Source organism: Lepisosteus oculatus, chromosome 11 (assembly GCF_040954835.1).
Source record: "Lepisosteus oculatus isolate fLepOcu1 chromosome 11, fLepOcu1.hap2, whole genome shotgun sequence".
NCBI classification, from domain to species: Eukaryota; Metazoa; Chordata; class Actinopteri; order Semionotiformes; family Lepisosteidae; genus Lepisosteus; species Lepisosteus oculatus.
The window spans coordinates 14,839,391-14,854,390 of NC_090706.1; the positions used below are offsets into that span (position 1 = coordinate 14,839,391).

General features: G+C 44.7%; 1 protein-coding gene and 1 long non-coding RNA gene across 3 annotated transcripts in view; one reads left to right on the forward strand and one right to left on the reverse strand.

The window, feature by feature from the left end:
* LOC138241837 (uncharacterized) overlaps nt 1-15,000 on the reverse strand; it is a 301,671-nt gene that overhangs the window by 80,340 nt on the left and 206,331 nt on the right. The window contains exon 1 of one of the 2 annotated variants that reach the window (XR_011191096.1): nt 856-1,208. The exons of the other annotated variant lie outside the window; for it this stretch is intronic. This is a non-coding gene — a long non-coding RNA (uncharacterized lncRNA). Of the gene's footprint in view, nt 1-855; nt 1,209-15,000 lie in introns of those variants that run through there. 2 annotated transcript variants of the gene reach the window in all.
* Nucleotides 1-15,000, forward strand: part of olfm2a (olfactomedin 2a) — a 115,853-nt gene that overhangs the window by 3,589 nt on the left and 97,264 nt on the right. The window lies entirely within an intron of this gene.

Sequence of the window (15,000 nt, forward strand, 5' to 3'; positions counted from 1 at the left end):
AATTGTTGTGTTCTGGTGTCACCAAGGGGCACAGTGCTGCAGGGGGCAGGGTTGGACCCGCTGGGCCAGGGCTCTCTTGGCACCAGGGGGCGATGGGTGGTGAGGGGGGAAAAAGCCCCCTGTCCCACTGACTGCCCGGAGAGGGCAGTGGCTGTGATGACCCAGCAGTGGCCTTGGGATGAAGAGGGAGGATGATACAGAAAGACAACAGTTGGAAAATGGTAGATTCCGCTCACTGGAGCTCAGACCTCCTCCTGTGACAGCCTTCCACACAAGACAGACCCCTTGCGGGGAGAGCAATTAGCTAGGAGTGAACAAGAGCCTAATCTTGGGAGCGGAAAAGGTCATGCGTTTGGAGTTAGTGGCCCTGAAGAAGAGATTCTCCTCGGAGTTTCTTATCTCTAGACCCATGTAATTACGGGAGGACCCCAGCCTTTAACAGCTGCACACACGCATGTAATTACCCGTTTCCCCCGAAAGCAGAGATAAAGAGAGGAGGATGAAACGCTCTCTGCTGATCGGAGACCCTCCTGAGCTCTTCGGGGAAGCTCCGAGACAGAGCGATAGCATCCATCCCGCTCTCCGGCAGTGTTAGTTTTGCTTTTCCTGAGATTTCACACGCCAAAGAGCTGCCTTTTTTTCCCAGTCCACTGTGGGGGATTAAGAGAGACGCTCTCTGAAACATCCAGCTGGGGAACAACAAATTGCTTGCGGTCTCTTTTTTATTTTTTTCCCCACCGCTTGTTCCCTTGAGATTGCAGCCGCTGGATTACAAACTCCCAGGCCTCCCATCAGGATCCTGGGCTGCGTTCTCACTGTGGGGGAAGTTTCGGCTGTAGGCGCGCTGGCTCGTACCTTGTGGGCAGGTAGATTTGTATTGCTGTTGTGTAGCACCAGATGTGGATTCTGTTGAACTGCTGCTGCTGGTGAAAAGGACAGAGGACATCAGGAAGGCGGTCAGCACTAGAGCAGTGTGTTCAGGTCCTTACCTACTGAACAATCCAAATTAGAGGCAGTCTACCGTCCAGGAATGAGGAGCACTGGGATTTGTTACAAGGGCATTGCTTTTAATTAAAAACATAAAGCTTGCAAGCATCAATTGATTTGTAATTAGTAGCTAATTGATCCCACCAAGAAAGCAGGGTATCAGGGTCAATAACGCGACTGGGTACCTTGTGGCCGACTCCCACAACCCCTTTGTGTAAAGAAGTGCTTCCTTTATATGGTGCTTCCACACAGTTTTCACTTGTGTTCTCTGATTTGGGTTCCGCTGTTGTACAGTACCTTCAAGCTCGCTGGTTTTATTTTTTCTTTCCCACATACTGTACATTCGGTCACATACTGTACACTTGGGGCAGATATGCTCTAGACCTTCCTGGAACCATGTGTTGAGGCTTGTTAACTTTTTCCCAACCAATCCTTTATAATATTACAAAGAGGCAACTAGATAGATGGGGAAGGTACAGATAGATGGATGGCATTCAGGGGAAGAACAGGGTTGATATATAATGTGCACTGTGTGTAGCTGATGGTACAACGTGCATCTGGTGGAGAGGAACCGAGGAGCCTTTTGGGAGCGCGTTTTGATTGACAGCGCCTTTCTTTCCAGCGGTGGCTACAAACAAGCGGTAGCAGTGAAGTGTTTAGTCGCCCGATGTTTTTAGCGCAGGAACTGAAGCGCGGGACGTCCCCAGATGGCCCTGTAGTTGTGATTCCAGGAAAACTCTTAAGATTTACCTTTTTTTTAAAAAAAAAAAAACACGTTTTGAAAGGAACTGCACAATCACAGAAGCGCGATCACGGGGGCTCCCGCGAGGCCCGCGCGATGAAAGCCTCTCGGTGCCTCGCGGAGCGGCTCCTCACGATCACAGGGGCTGCGCGCGGGGTCAGGGCAGGTAGCGCTCGCTCCGCTGGCGGCTCGATTCCGAGCTGACAGACGCCGCAGCTCCGCACCACTCGGCCCGGGGGATCGCGGTCTGACTGCCCCCAAACCGGTGCGGGTCCACTCTACATCAACACACCTGCCTGGTGGTGTCGACAGTACAGGACAGTAGAGACGCTGCTCGGGATTACCGCTGTAGCCGCGGCTGGGGACGAACAGTAGCCTGCGCCCAGCGCAGCAGGTGAAGGAGTTAAGAGTGTGTACTGTATACTGTAGCAGAGGGCACACGCAGGATAACCTGTGGCTAAATCAGCTGTTTAATAAACATTTCGTTGTGCCGATTAAGACTCAACGAGCCGCGTTAATTATTCAAAGTAGGCGCCCAAAGAAACAGCAGCGTCAAAAAACGACAACAGCAGATGTCGACAACGGCGAAAAAGGAAAAAAAAACACACCAGAAAGTTTTCACTACTTGTCAGGCGGGAGCCCCACAACAAGGACAACAAAGCAGCACTGTGGCTTTCCTAATGGTTCAAACAGCCACCTCTGTCTCTGTCCATGCTCCCTGCCCAGAGTAAGAATCAACAGAATTAAAAGATCCAAGAGCAGGGCTGTAAATCTCTTCTCTCAACTGTGGACACTTTCCCAGTTGGAACTGTGAGCCCTTCACACAACTTTCATTTCTTACCTTCCTGGTTCACTTACCTTTCTGGGAACTACTGATCGAAGATGATGAGCTTTTTAGGTTAAAGGATCTAAAGAAATGCAATGTAACGGGGACTCTGTCAAATATAATTCTGTGCTGGATGTTTCTCCCTTCTGCTCTAAATCATTCTACATGCACACAGGCTGCAGACAAAGCAAGGAGAGGCTCTGTGTACTCCAACACTATGAATTCCTTTTAAGGAAAACGGAAAGAGATCCAAAAATACATTTTATCCTCTTTTTCTCTGCTGATCCGAATGTTTTATGCATTTTATGAAAGGTGGATCTCAGGACAGCTCTGCTCCAGCAGGATGCAGAGATGGGAGGGGAAATGGCTTTGTACAGCAGCCATGTAATTGGCTTCCTGAAAGGGGCTCATGGTTGTAGCCATAAGGACTCAGACGTCTCAAACTCGTCTCACCTGATGTTCATCTGTTACTATCCTTTTGACAGAAACCGCCTGCACATAAAAAACAGGGCAGAATGGTATTATGAAAATGACTGGAAAACTCAGAACTCAAAAACATTTAGTCGCACAGTTTGTTAGGCCTCCTAAAGGAATTGACAGTTAAATATGGCAAAAAGACAAGACTAATTAGGACCACTATCTCTTCAGAAGCTGGGATGTGCTCATACAAACATTGCAACAATTTCTTTAGTTTGTGATTTTTCCAACTTGCGGCGTTAAGGTTAAGCCAAACGCGTGTCAGTGCAATAAAACTTGCATTGAGAATGTGGAACTTTGAGGATAAAGAAGCAGCAGGACAGGTTTTTCCTGAGCAAGGACTTGTGCCATAGGATTGTGATACCCGGTGATTTCTGTCAGATCTCCTCACATGAGGGCAAGCATCAGGCATGTTTTCAAAGCTGACAAGCTGGCGTCTGGCTTCTTTCAGAAATCAGCTGGATGAGAACGAGTTCCTCTGATCAATTAGCTTCTAACAACCAAACGAGATGGACTAGGTGGGCCGAATGGCCTCTTCTCTCTTGTAAGCTTTCTTACGTTTTGATGAGAGAAATTACCAGCCAGCATGTGCTCCGTCCTACTGAAACGATTAGGCTTGATAAAGAGATACTACAGGAATTGCCACAAACACAGCTATATCCTGTATGGCTCGTGCACTGTGCAAGGGCAGGCGCAGCCGCTAAAAAACGTTTGTGTTTTACTTCGTGGATATGGGCGTGATGGGAGGAAAAATGGGCAACAGGTTGCCCATCCTGGCACAGTAATATTCTGTATATCTGTACACAGGCAGAAGGGTAAGCACTGCATTAACCACAGGGTTACATTACTGCTGCATGACGGTTCTCAGGGGGGATTCTGAGGATGACTAGCTCATCACCATCACTGCACTGCCAGTGGTGCAAACTGATACTAGTAATGTCAACTTGAGAGGACTGTGGAGTTATTTTTCTGAACACACACACCCTAGCCCCTCTTCCTCTCTCTCTGCTAAGATTCAGTCAGTTTCTGAAGCATCAGCATACCTGAATTCATTATCAAAAAGCTCAAGCCTCAAATTGAAATGTATATGGTAATTATCTGAAAACTTGGGCCTGCAGCTAGCTTTTGCTAGCTGTAATTATAAGTTCCTGATAACCAAAGGCATACTGTAGAATGACATTGCAGGAGAGGAGCGAAGGCAGGCTGAAAAAGGAAAAGGAAAAACAGAGAAGAAGAATCCCACTGTCAGACTGGCTCTGATCTGAGGTCTCTGTTCCATTTGGGAAATTAAATAAACACAGAAAAATGCTAATGCTGCCTTGCATTAAGGAGATGGTCTGTAAGGCTTCTGTCTGTACTGATCTTGCACCCTAAAGTAAAAGCCATTCAAATTCATATTCAAATTCCACAAACTATTTAGTGTGAACAGCTGAGGTACAGTACAGTGCCAAGGCTGCTGGATCAGGTTTCCTCGTCTAAACTCTTCCGGAATAGAAAGGCAGGGCTCTTATGTTTTTATTCCGAGGGGGAAATTCTGAATCTGCGGGCATGTTCTGTTAAGTTACACTTCTTCGCCACTTTCAGACTTCACTTTTTCCTGTGGACAAGCAGCAACAAGTCCTGTACCGCCCAGAGAGCAAGCTGAGCAGCATCCTGGGTCTTCTCTGTTAATGACCCTGAAAGGCTGTGCTCACCCTCTCTTTTTATCAGGTTATTATTGTCTTTAATGGATGAAGCGGTTTTAGGAGAAAGGCAGGTTTCAGTACTGGATTTGTCCCACAAAGAAAGGGTACAAAAGCTCTAAGTGTGCATCAGCTGGTCAGGTAGCAATTCAAAACGCGTGCATCAGAGCTCCAAGTGCACGTTTTGAAGAAATGGAAAACAAGTGCTTTGATCTTAAAAACTACTTGCAGCAATTAGCATAAACCACTCACATGAGAGGCGACAGACAGCACTGCACACGCCAAAGGACCTCCCAGCTCAATCCAGCAGCAAGCCAACGCGTACGTGCGCTGGGTTGACTATGGTGTATGGCGGAAAAGCTGACAGGATCGCTCTGCCAGGCCTGGGCCGAGGCCCGATCAGAGTTCGTTTTTTAAATAATTCAAGCCCTCGGTCGGGGGAGCAGAGGTGAGAGTTGTAACTTAACAAGAGGAGAGTACATCGCCGAGTTCAGCTGGTGGTGTCGAAGAGCAAGTGCAAATACCCCCCCCTCCCCTCCGCCTCCCCCATTGGGACCCTGTTCCCTCCCGCATTCCAAAATAAAAAAAAACACACAAAGAGAGTTAGTATTCCACCGCTGCACGGCATCGGCATATCAATCAGCCAGGACACCCAGCATCGCAGACTGCATACAGTGCACAGTTTGTGTCTCACTGCGCTTCTCTGAAAAGCTGGAGGGAGGAAGCGGCCAGAGCTGCAGAGACACCAATTAGACAGACGACAACTGCCGCACTGTACATCAGCCATCTACAGTTTAACACGAAATAAAGGCCAACACGTTCTCTTTGCAGGGGGGCGATCTTAATTCATCTGTAGCTTAACGATGATGTCACTGTGGCATGTAGCAAAAGAGTGAAGACTATTTCGTTCGTATCTCTTCAGATGCTATTTGAACAAATCTATTCTGATGTCTTTTCAGCAGGTGTCTTCATGTGCTTTGTTTTTGTCTGCTTTTCTCACATTTTCTATGTAGATGAATCATTGCATTAATAAATTAATAGATAACAGACAACCTTTTTAAACGCTACAGAAAAGATATTTTTTATGAGGAAACTATTACAAATATTCAAGTTGTGACCGTACAGATGGTTAATGGTTGATCAATCTGCAGAGCTTGCTGGGAACTGTTGTTTGCAAAATCTGCAAAAAAAAAAGTTGCACCCCCAATTTCCTAATGACCCTGATCTTGACCTAATTGTAAGATAGCAAGGGAGTAGCAGAACACTGTGCATCAAACAAAGCAGGCAAGAACAACTCCTTATGGCCATGTACGATGCAGGACTCTGAGATGGCTGATCTTGTGGAAACAGAGAAGTGAGGAAGACGAACTGCTGCTCATTTTAAAGTGGCACCATTGCCTCCGCCATCATGATCATTGTGTCAGCTGTGTGAATGGTTACAGCCTCCTTCATTGGCCCAGCATATAATCGTCTGAGGCTTGAAGGCAAGCGAAAAAAAAAAGTTAATGGTTTCAAATTAAACGTCAATTAAGACAGCAATCGTCAGAAAGCAGAATCAATCCGCGAGCAGCAGGGCGGGGGGCCGTGCCCTCCCCTTCGTGCAGGTCCACGTGTCCGTCTATCACATCACGGCCGCGTCCTTAGAATAAACGGCGCAGCTTCCTCGTTTTCATATGTACGGTGATGAAAAATGTGGAATAAAGGCGAGATATGTGCGGGAATTATTTCCAGCAAAGCAAATATTTGCCGAGTGGTAATGAGTTTTGCAGGGCTCCTGTCATGTGTTTGCAGAAGACGTATGGCAGTGCGGAAGCTGTCTGACAGAGCCGCGCGTGTCCAGTGAATGCAGAAGGCCTCAGCGTGCCCTAATTACTTCATCGCGCTTTGTCACACATTAGCTTGATTCCAAATGATCTGTTCTCCCCCCCCCCCTCTTTATCTGTGGTTGACCTTTATTTTGACCTTAACTACTCCTTTGTTTCTTTCTGGCAGTTTTAATATATGCTGTTTGAATACAATTAAATGCAAATGAATGATAATTTATTGTGTGTTGAAGGAAATAATAAAAACCCAGAGGAATGCATTTTAATGGCAGACTGTGTGTGGCCGGTGTGTGGCCTGTCCTGTCAAACTATGAGCCTATGAATCTGCTCCCTGTCAGCCCAGCCTGGGACAACTGTCCTCCTGTAGCTGGTGGGTTAGAAGCAGTTAAAAATGGAATCACTTTTGTGCAGGATTAAGAATCTTTTGTTTGTGGAGGGGTCCCTCTAGGATCCAGCCTGCTCTGCACATTTGGGCTTAATCAGCAGATCTAATGCCCCAGAGTCCAGACTGGTATCATCTTCTTTGAGGGGTACCAAAAAACAAGTCTTCCTAAATTCCTGTGGTTTTATACTCTAGATGTGATTGGTTTGCCTACAGTAAGTCTGATCAGCACAGACGGATAGCAGAAAGCGAGGCAGACAACTGCTTATTTGTTGATCAGTTTTTTTGTTTCTGTTTCACTTTAAGGCTTGAATGTTTTGCTGCATCAAAACTGCTTATTGACTTCTGACCTAATTTAGGCAAATGGTTCTTTGTAGGCTATGGGACTGGTGTCATGTTGGCAAGAGATCGCAGTTACTAAAAAATGCTAAAGACTCAGCCCTGCTGACTGTTTCTGGCAGAGTGGATGAAGAGATCAGGGCTGGCAGAGTGCATCCTCTGTGGGCTCTCTGATGCACTGTTCCATCACCAGTGTGCTTGCTATGTGTTTGCACTGTGGAAAGCAGTCTAATCGGTATTTAACGCATATAGTGTACTACAGCCTGTACCTGAAACAAGGCTTCTGTACAGTATAAAGCTTGTTAAACTCTTACTTGCCAGTGAGTCAAAGGACAACAAGCCTGCCAGAAACTTCACCTCTCAAAAGCATGACAATTAACGGTGACAAAAGCTCTTAGTTCAGGGGTCTCCATTCCTGGTCCAGCGAAGCAATTATCCTGTATTACCAATTTCTAACAAACAGGAACACTTGTAAGCTACTGATCAATTAATCAAGTAATTTGTTCTGGCTGCAGGGTGTTTTGTTACAAATCCAGATCTCTAAGTTACTCTGATTTAACTAATTACCTGTTGAAACAATCACAATGGAGATTTCCAACTTCGAAGACTGGGCATTTTCTTTCTGATCAAATCACCATCATCATCCAAGGCCACTGACCATTTTACATTACATTTTACATTAACCAGAGGCACAGAAGTTACCAACAGAAAACACAATAAGAATACACTATAACAATAATGAATTAAATCACAGTCAAGTCAGCAGACCAATGAGAGCAGCATGCCTGACATTAGATATCAGGCCCGTGTACTGAGCTGAATTACCCTCTGTTCTTTGTCTCGCCAGCTCAGTCTCATGAGTTAGTGCACTTCCTGTCTGTGTTTCATACACGAGGAAGAAAACAGAAAAACCCTGTTGGATTAGTTCTGTTTGAGCAGTACATGGCTAGTGCCCTGTTTGAAGGGCTACATATTTGAAAGGAAACTCCGCTAGGGTTTTTATTTGGAACATAATGAAACTATACTGTATGTGGGCGACACCACGATGTGGCATTTGGGTGTTTCTGGTTTCCTCCTTCCTTTTAAAGACAGTGAGGCTGGGTTAACCAGTGTTTTTTTTTAATTTAGCGTGCTAGTATGTGATGAGTGGAAAGGTGAAATAAATGATGTTCCACAGCCTGCGAGCACCACATAATACAGCTCGCGCCCTTCTACAGAGGATACAGAGTAGCCTAGCAACTGTGCTACCTTGAATTAACCTGCCTCGTTCTACCGGAGGGTACTTGAGGTGAGGCCTGTATTCCAGCATGGTACAGCTTCAAAGGGAAAGACAGAAGGCCTTGGGGGTATTGCATAATGAGATACAGCCCTGAGCTACCCCACACTGTCACTCTCAGCTTGGATCCCAGTCAAAAAGTGAACCCCCCCCCAACCCGCCAGCCCCCCTGCAGAGAGCTCCTCTCGCTCAGCCACATGCTGTCAGCTCCCGGGAGCTAATCAGCCTCGTCCATGGATCTGGACAGGAACCAAGGAGGGCGACCTCCAGCTCTGAGGCCCAACTGCACTGCGATGAGAGAATTCATCTTCTCAGACCTTCAGCAAAAAAATCCAAGGGGTAAATACAGGTGCAGCACCTCTGAGCTATCATGGGTATCAGGGTCCTGTTCATTAACCATTGTACTCAGTCCTTTGGCTTATATTGTACCCAACGTGATGCTTCTTCCTTCAGCTGTGTCTGGGTTTATACACCTGGAAACCAGGGCAGCTTCCAAGTCCAGATCTTTTTCAGCTGCCAAAGGGTCTCTAAGCTTCTGCGTGTATGGAAGCAAAAATGTTTAAAGCACAGCTCTACTACACAGGACTACACAGAGAGTAAACGGTACCTGAACTGGCACCCCAATTGCCCCTGAACTCGGGGGAGTTTGGGGAGCCTGAGTGACCCGCAGCTCTCTCTGCTGTGGAGGGAGGGGTTCCTGCAGGGCAGAAGCCACTGGACAGGGCCCATTCTGCGTGTGTTCTTGTGGAAAGTGTGCCTGTGGGTCAGCGCCCCTCTGCACCAGTGTCATGGGTCACAACTGCAAGCCTGAGCTGACTCACGACTAACAGTCCGAAAATGGGAGGGATGCAAGGAACAGCTGGAGGATTCCAAGGATTTCTGTAGCTCAGGGCGGATTGGTATTACCTGTTTCCCTTGATAAATGTCAAACAAAGAGCTAAATCCAGCATTAATTCTTCTGTGAGCTCTGTCGGCAACGGGCTGCCAGTTTATACAAAGCTCAGATGCCTCCCCCTCTGCACACGTGCCCACTCACACACATACACACACACACCATGGCCACGTGTCTCCTCCTCTCCTGTCTCTCTACATTAGTTATATCAGTAATCAAGCAGTGATAGCAGAACAAAGGAGAGCTCACTCCAGAGACTCACCACAGCACCTCGTCCAGCATACTGCCCTGACTCTGCCGGCTTTCATGTACTGTCAGCTGCTTCAACAGCAAAGAATCCAATCGTTTTCTGTAGTTGACTAGCAAGTCCCCTGACAGACTTGATTAATTTGCTCCAGGGCCCTCAAGAACAACTATGAACCCTGCACCTCCTTATGTATATAAATTCCACTTTTATGTGAAGTCCATTACTCACATCAGTCGCTTTTAATGTTATTTGGAATGACGCTTCTACATAAAGACTTTCTGCTTGGGAACTTTGTTGCTTTTCCACGTTCTCAAAGTCTTTGTAGCCCAAAGGACAGAAGAACACATAAAAGAGCCTCATCTACAAGAGTCTCAGTGTTTATCTCAATATTGCCCATTTTCAGCCAGTGCAAGTTTCAGCATAGCTGTTCAATACAACACATTGAGCACTAAATACTACATATACTGTAGCCCTGACCCTGGCATTCCTAGGACATATTCACCCAGGACGTGCCCTTCCCAGGAAAACCACGGGTTACCTTAGTTAGGTAAGTTATTGAGGTTCCTTCCAGAAGGAGTGTCTGCACCCACTCCTGTCTTTGGCTTCCCTTCCCAACGCCAATTCCTGATTTTAGCACTGGCTCTATTTAAAGTGCCCAGTACAGGCTCCAGGGGGAGTCGGAGCCTATTCTAGCAAGGACTGGGCATAAGGCAGGATACACCATGGACAGGACACCAGTCCATTGCAGCCTTATTCTAAATGCACTGTACAATTGCGTATATATACAAATACATTGGTTATACATTACATTATACATTGTAAATACGTTATTGTGTATTCCACTAGCAGAAGCTCAGTATACCTCAGTTACACAAGAAGTAGGTTTTTTAAAGGCAGCGGTGTGAGGCAGCGGCTTTCAGATTCAGATTCGTAAGAGGAAGTTTCCAGGTTCAAACCCCAGCCGAGACACTGCTGTTACACCCTTGAGCGACGTACTTAATCTAAATTAATTCAATAAAAATACCCAGCTCTATAAATGGATGTAAATCTAAGTCGCTTTGGATAAAAGCATCACTGAAATAAATCAGTAATAATAAATCCAAAATACATAACACAGAAACTGTAGATAGAGAAGAACTACAGGAAGTGAATATTAATTACCTGTTTCTCTTCGTTAGAGGACAGAACAGTCTAAAAATAATTCTAATTCTTCTTTTTCATATATAATATGAAAGCTAGCAGCCACAAACAGCTGGTTCACCGTTATGTGGCTCATCAGCAGCACATAACCAGCTTTGACCGGTCTAACAGGCGTGGATAGGTATCTTTTGAGGGACACTTTTCAGGCATATAGTGAGTGTTAAAGAGGAATTCGTTATTAAATCTCTGTAACAATGACATTATACAAAAATTTTACAAATTTCAAATTTAGCACAAAATCATGAACTTTGTGAAAGCACTGTATGTTGCCATGTTGTCACAAACTCGCATTCGAGTTCCCACAAATTGCGATGTGATGCAGCCCTTCATGCTCACTAGTCTCCCTAATGACTAATGTAATCTAGTGTACGAGCCAATAAGTACAGGTTGTGCAGCAGATATTTTACCACAGAAATGTTCTAACGTGATCTGCATGCACAGTTAACAAGTAGTGTTTGTCGGCGAAAATCAAAGAACAATATCTCCCTTGGATTAGAATTAATGTATTCATACGGCTGTTTGTTTATCATGTAATAAGGTTGCAACATGTCACAGGAAGGTTTGTTACCTAATTCTGAGCTGCAGAATATGGTGCTGTGATGCACATTTAGTCTATTTTGTGCTGTAAATTGGAGGTTTTACAAGTTCCTGTGTACAGTACATGAAGAAGTACACGTAGGGAGCTGTGTCAGCATGCGGAGGCTGCAAAGGAACAAGTGAAGGTTTAACCCATGCTGAAAGGAAAAGAAAATAGACACAACGTTTCGGCTGTGGAGCCTTCATCAGGTGTGTCCTCTGCACCTGTTTACTTTTATTGAGGTTTAAATGCACTCATCAATGCTGATTTATATGCTGTAGTTCCCCTTTAAGAGCAGGCGGTTGCTATGAATCATCAGAATGAATATTAATTCGCTCTTCCCTTTTTACAATACTAAGGGATGAGGAGTCACCTAAAGAGATTCTAATTATTCAGGTGTGTATGAAGCCAAACAGATATGGATATATTGCTCAGAGAATTTAGCTTTGCAGAAATCTACAGATATAATTCCATCCTCCCTCTATTTAAATTATGGCTTTCTTTCTTATTATCCTAATGACAATGAGTCAATTAAAACTGGCTTAATGTCTAAGCCAGTCCCCAGTGCAGAGGGTTGAAGAAGCAGAAATTAACTTAGAGGTGGGGGTGCATTTTTCCAGGTCCTGACTTCAGAGACCTGTGATAAAACTGGATGGACATCCCAGACAATCCAACTAAACCCAGACCTACACATGGCTTCATTGTGTGTGGATCACAAATAATTGAGTCTTGGAAAGCCAAAACGAATGCACCCGGAAGTAAAGCAGAAGGAAAAAATGCTCTTTGTGGGCGTGTATTATAGTGTCATGCCCACCTGTGTCTGTTTCTTATCATTGATCAACTGAGCTGTTCAGGTCAAAATAATGGCAAACAATTTGTGTTCCTCCAGAACCCGGGCTGGTTCTAGCACACGCAATGTTTATTCAAAGAGCACAATCATTTACAGCACGTCTGTTCATCAACCACAAACCCCATTGATCTGTCCTTGGTCAACGAGTTAATGAGCAACATTACGGGCTCCGATCTGCCACCAGCAATTTAATTGCCATGAAGTTCTTGTTGTTCTTTCTGTCTCTATAAACAGAGTTTTTATCACATTATCGCTTTGTAAGAATTTAGGCTGCCGCTTGTTCCTATGCACGGAGTGACCTTGCTTTTGTCTGTCCCATGAATCTTTTATGAGCACAGCATTGTGGGTTTCTTTGTAGGAGATCGGAATATGAATACAGCTGAGACGCTGGGAGCTCTCGACATGAAGTATCGTGTAGCATGAGAGTGCAGCTCCCTCCTGTCACAGCGCAAGAAAACAAAAAGAATACATTCCCCATAAAAAATACTCTGGGAAAAAACAATCATTTGGAGTGAGAAAAGAAAAATGCAGTACAGTTTTTACACTGGAACAGAATTCTTTTGAAAGTCAGTCTGTAGTTTTTTGTCTAGTTTTGACGGGGACAGCAGCCGTCACATTGGGAGACAGGCTGATGGTGTTGCATGCCAAAGTAATCCCGGAGCCGAAGCAGGTGACACAGACATTGGTTCATTTTCTGTTCTGCTGGCATTATTTCAAAATCTATCAGTTTTATTTGCATAAGTGGGCTGGATTCGTTACTGTGCCTCTTGCAACTGAAGCTGCGCAGGGACAACACACAGACCCGCCCTGAAGATGTGTTATCATGTCTATTCTAGTCCACACCACACCGCTGACACGACAGAAAACTTTTTCAGAAGCAAAATCACACATTTCGCAAACACTTTGAATCGAAGGAAGGGATGCACTTCAGCTACAAGACATGTCAGCCGTCAGTAGTGTCGGAGGGAAAGACAACCGCAGTTTATTTGTCAAGCAAGCATGGGTCACATGTGGCACAAATCAGGTCACAAATCAGCAGTGAAGAGATTCTGACAGGCAAAGCTCAGTGCAGGAAGAAAGCACGGGGTCTCTGGTCGATGTGGATCAGGAAGAGCAGTTTTCAAAACTCAGGTCTTGGAAGCTGAGTAAACCCCGAAGATGACATGTGTGCAGACTCAGGCTTCAGTGGGCTTGAGTATCTGGTTAAAGCCTCAGTCTGGAGCGCAGAACGAGTCTTATAGCCTACAGACTGCTTGTATTACAGTGTACTTGGGAAAATTTCACTGATATCAAATCATTCTTTGTTTCAAAAACATCTACTTTTTTCCTTCCAGGCAGCTCTGTTGCAGGTTTGCTTGTTTCACTACTACCATAGTTTCAAGGCCACTTCTTTGAGTTCTTAATTCCAATGCCAGTCCCAAAGTTTTCTAAATATTAAAACCAGTCTTTGGTTCCTGATCAGTTTCAGCCAGTGCCAGTAACAGTACCCATTCTACTCCATCCTCCTGAAGCAATCCAGGTCTCCAATTCCAACTCTGAAACCCACTCCCAAATCCAAATGCAAAAGAGTCAAAGGAACTGAAAGGAGACTTGAAAAGTGCCATTGGAAAATGGTTTCAAGAAAAATGAAATTGGAAATGCAGTCGGGATGTGAAATCCATAATTCACCCCAAAGCTGCGTATCAACGGTTTACCCTAATCCAAATTTATTCCATTTCGGATTCATCCCGTACACAGAGACAGGCAGCCACTAGCAAAGAGGCGACAGTCTGCACGGCAAATTCACTGTGATTTATACAGTCTCACTTCACAGCAGGCACTGCCAATTCAAACTCAATTACCCCCCGACCAGGGCACTTCCTATAGAAGTGACAGGCAGTAAACATCAACCCAGTTTTTATTTCTCATTCACTGGGAAGCTGTGATGCTCCATAATGAGAATGATCAGTCACAGTGGCATTGAGCGTTTCCTTATGAAAGTATGCTTAATCCCTGGGAAATCAATAACGACTCAATGGGAGACAATTTTGGTTCTTGTGTAAGAGCCACTTAAATTAGAAGTACTAGATATCACGAGCAATAGTAACTAAAACAATAATAATGAGGAGAAATGCACAGTCCCTACTTTCACTTGCAATGTCATTTTCATTGTTTTGTATTTCTCCTCCATAATGCATCTGTTCCGCCTGGTATGCAGTATTACTGAGCAAGGCCAGCCGATTACTAGAAATTATGTTGTGTGAGCATGCTAGAATGCACTGGAATGTAACATGGACAAATGCCAAAAGTAAATTATACTTTATTTATATTGTCTTGGAAATTAAAACAAAAGACACTACAGAAAAAAGAATAAAACAGCCAGTTATGCACTAAAATGGAATGTTATAGTACATGAAGATTTACTATATACTGTAGATGTTCTATCTGAAAATGCTTTTGCAGCTTGAAGATAAAATTACAAGTACCACGCACATTTGTCATTCACAAATGAATATATGTGCAATTCTAAAAAACATCTAAATTTTGCCATTTTCAGTCCATGCCACTGCAGCTTTTTTATTCTAACTATACTTTAAAATTGACCTAATTTTTCCTAATTGATCAGCTTAATTGCTCACTTACTAAAGGTTCAACCAGAAACAAGCCTTGCAATGATACTGGGACACTTGAGCTGCGGTGACACTTCTTGGTGAAAACAGA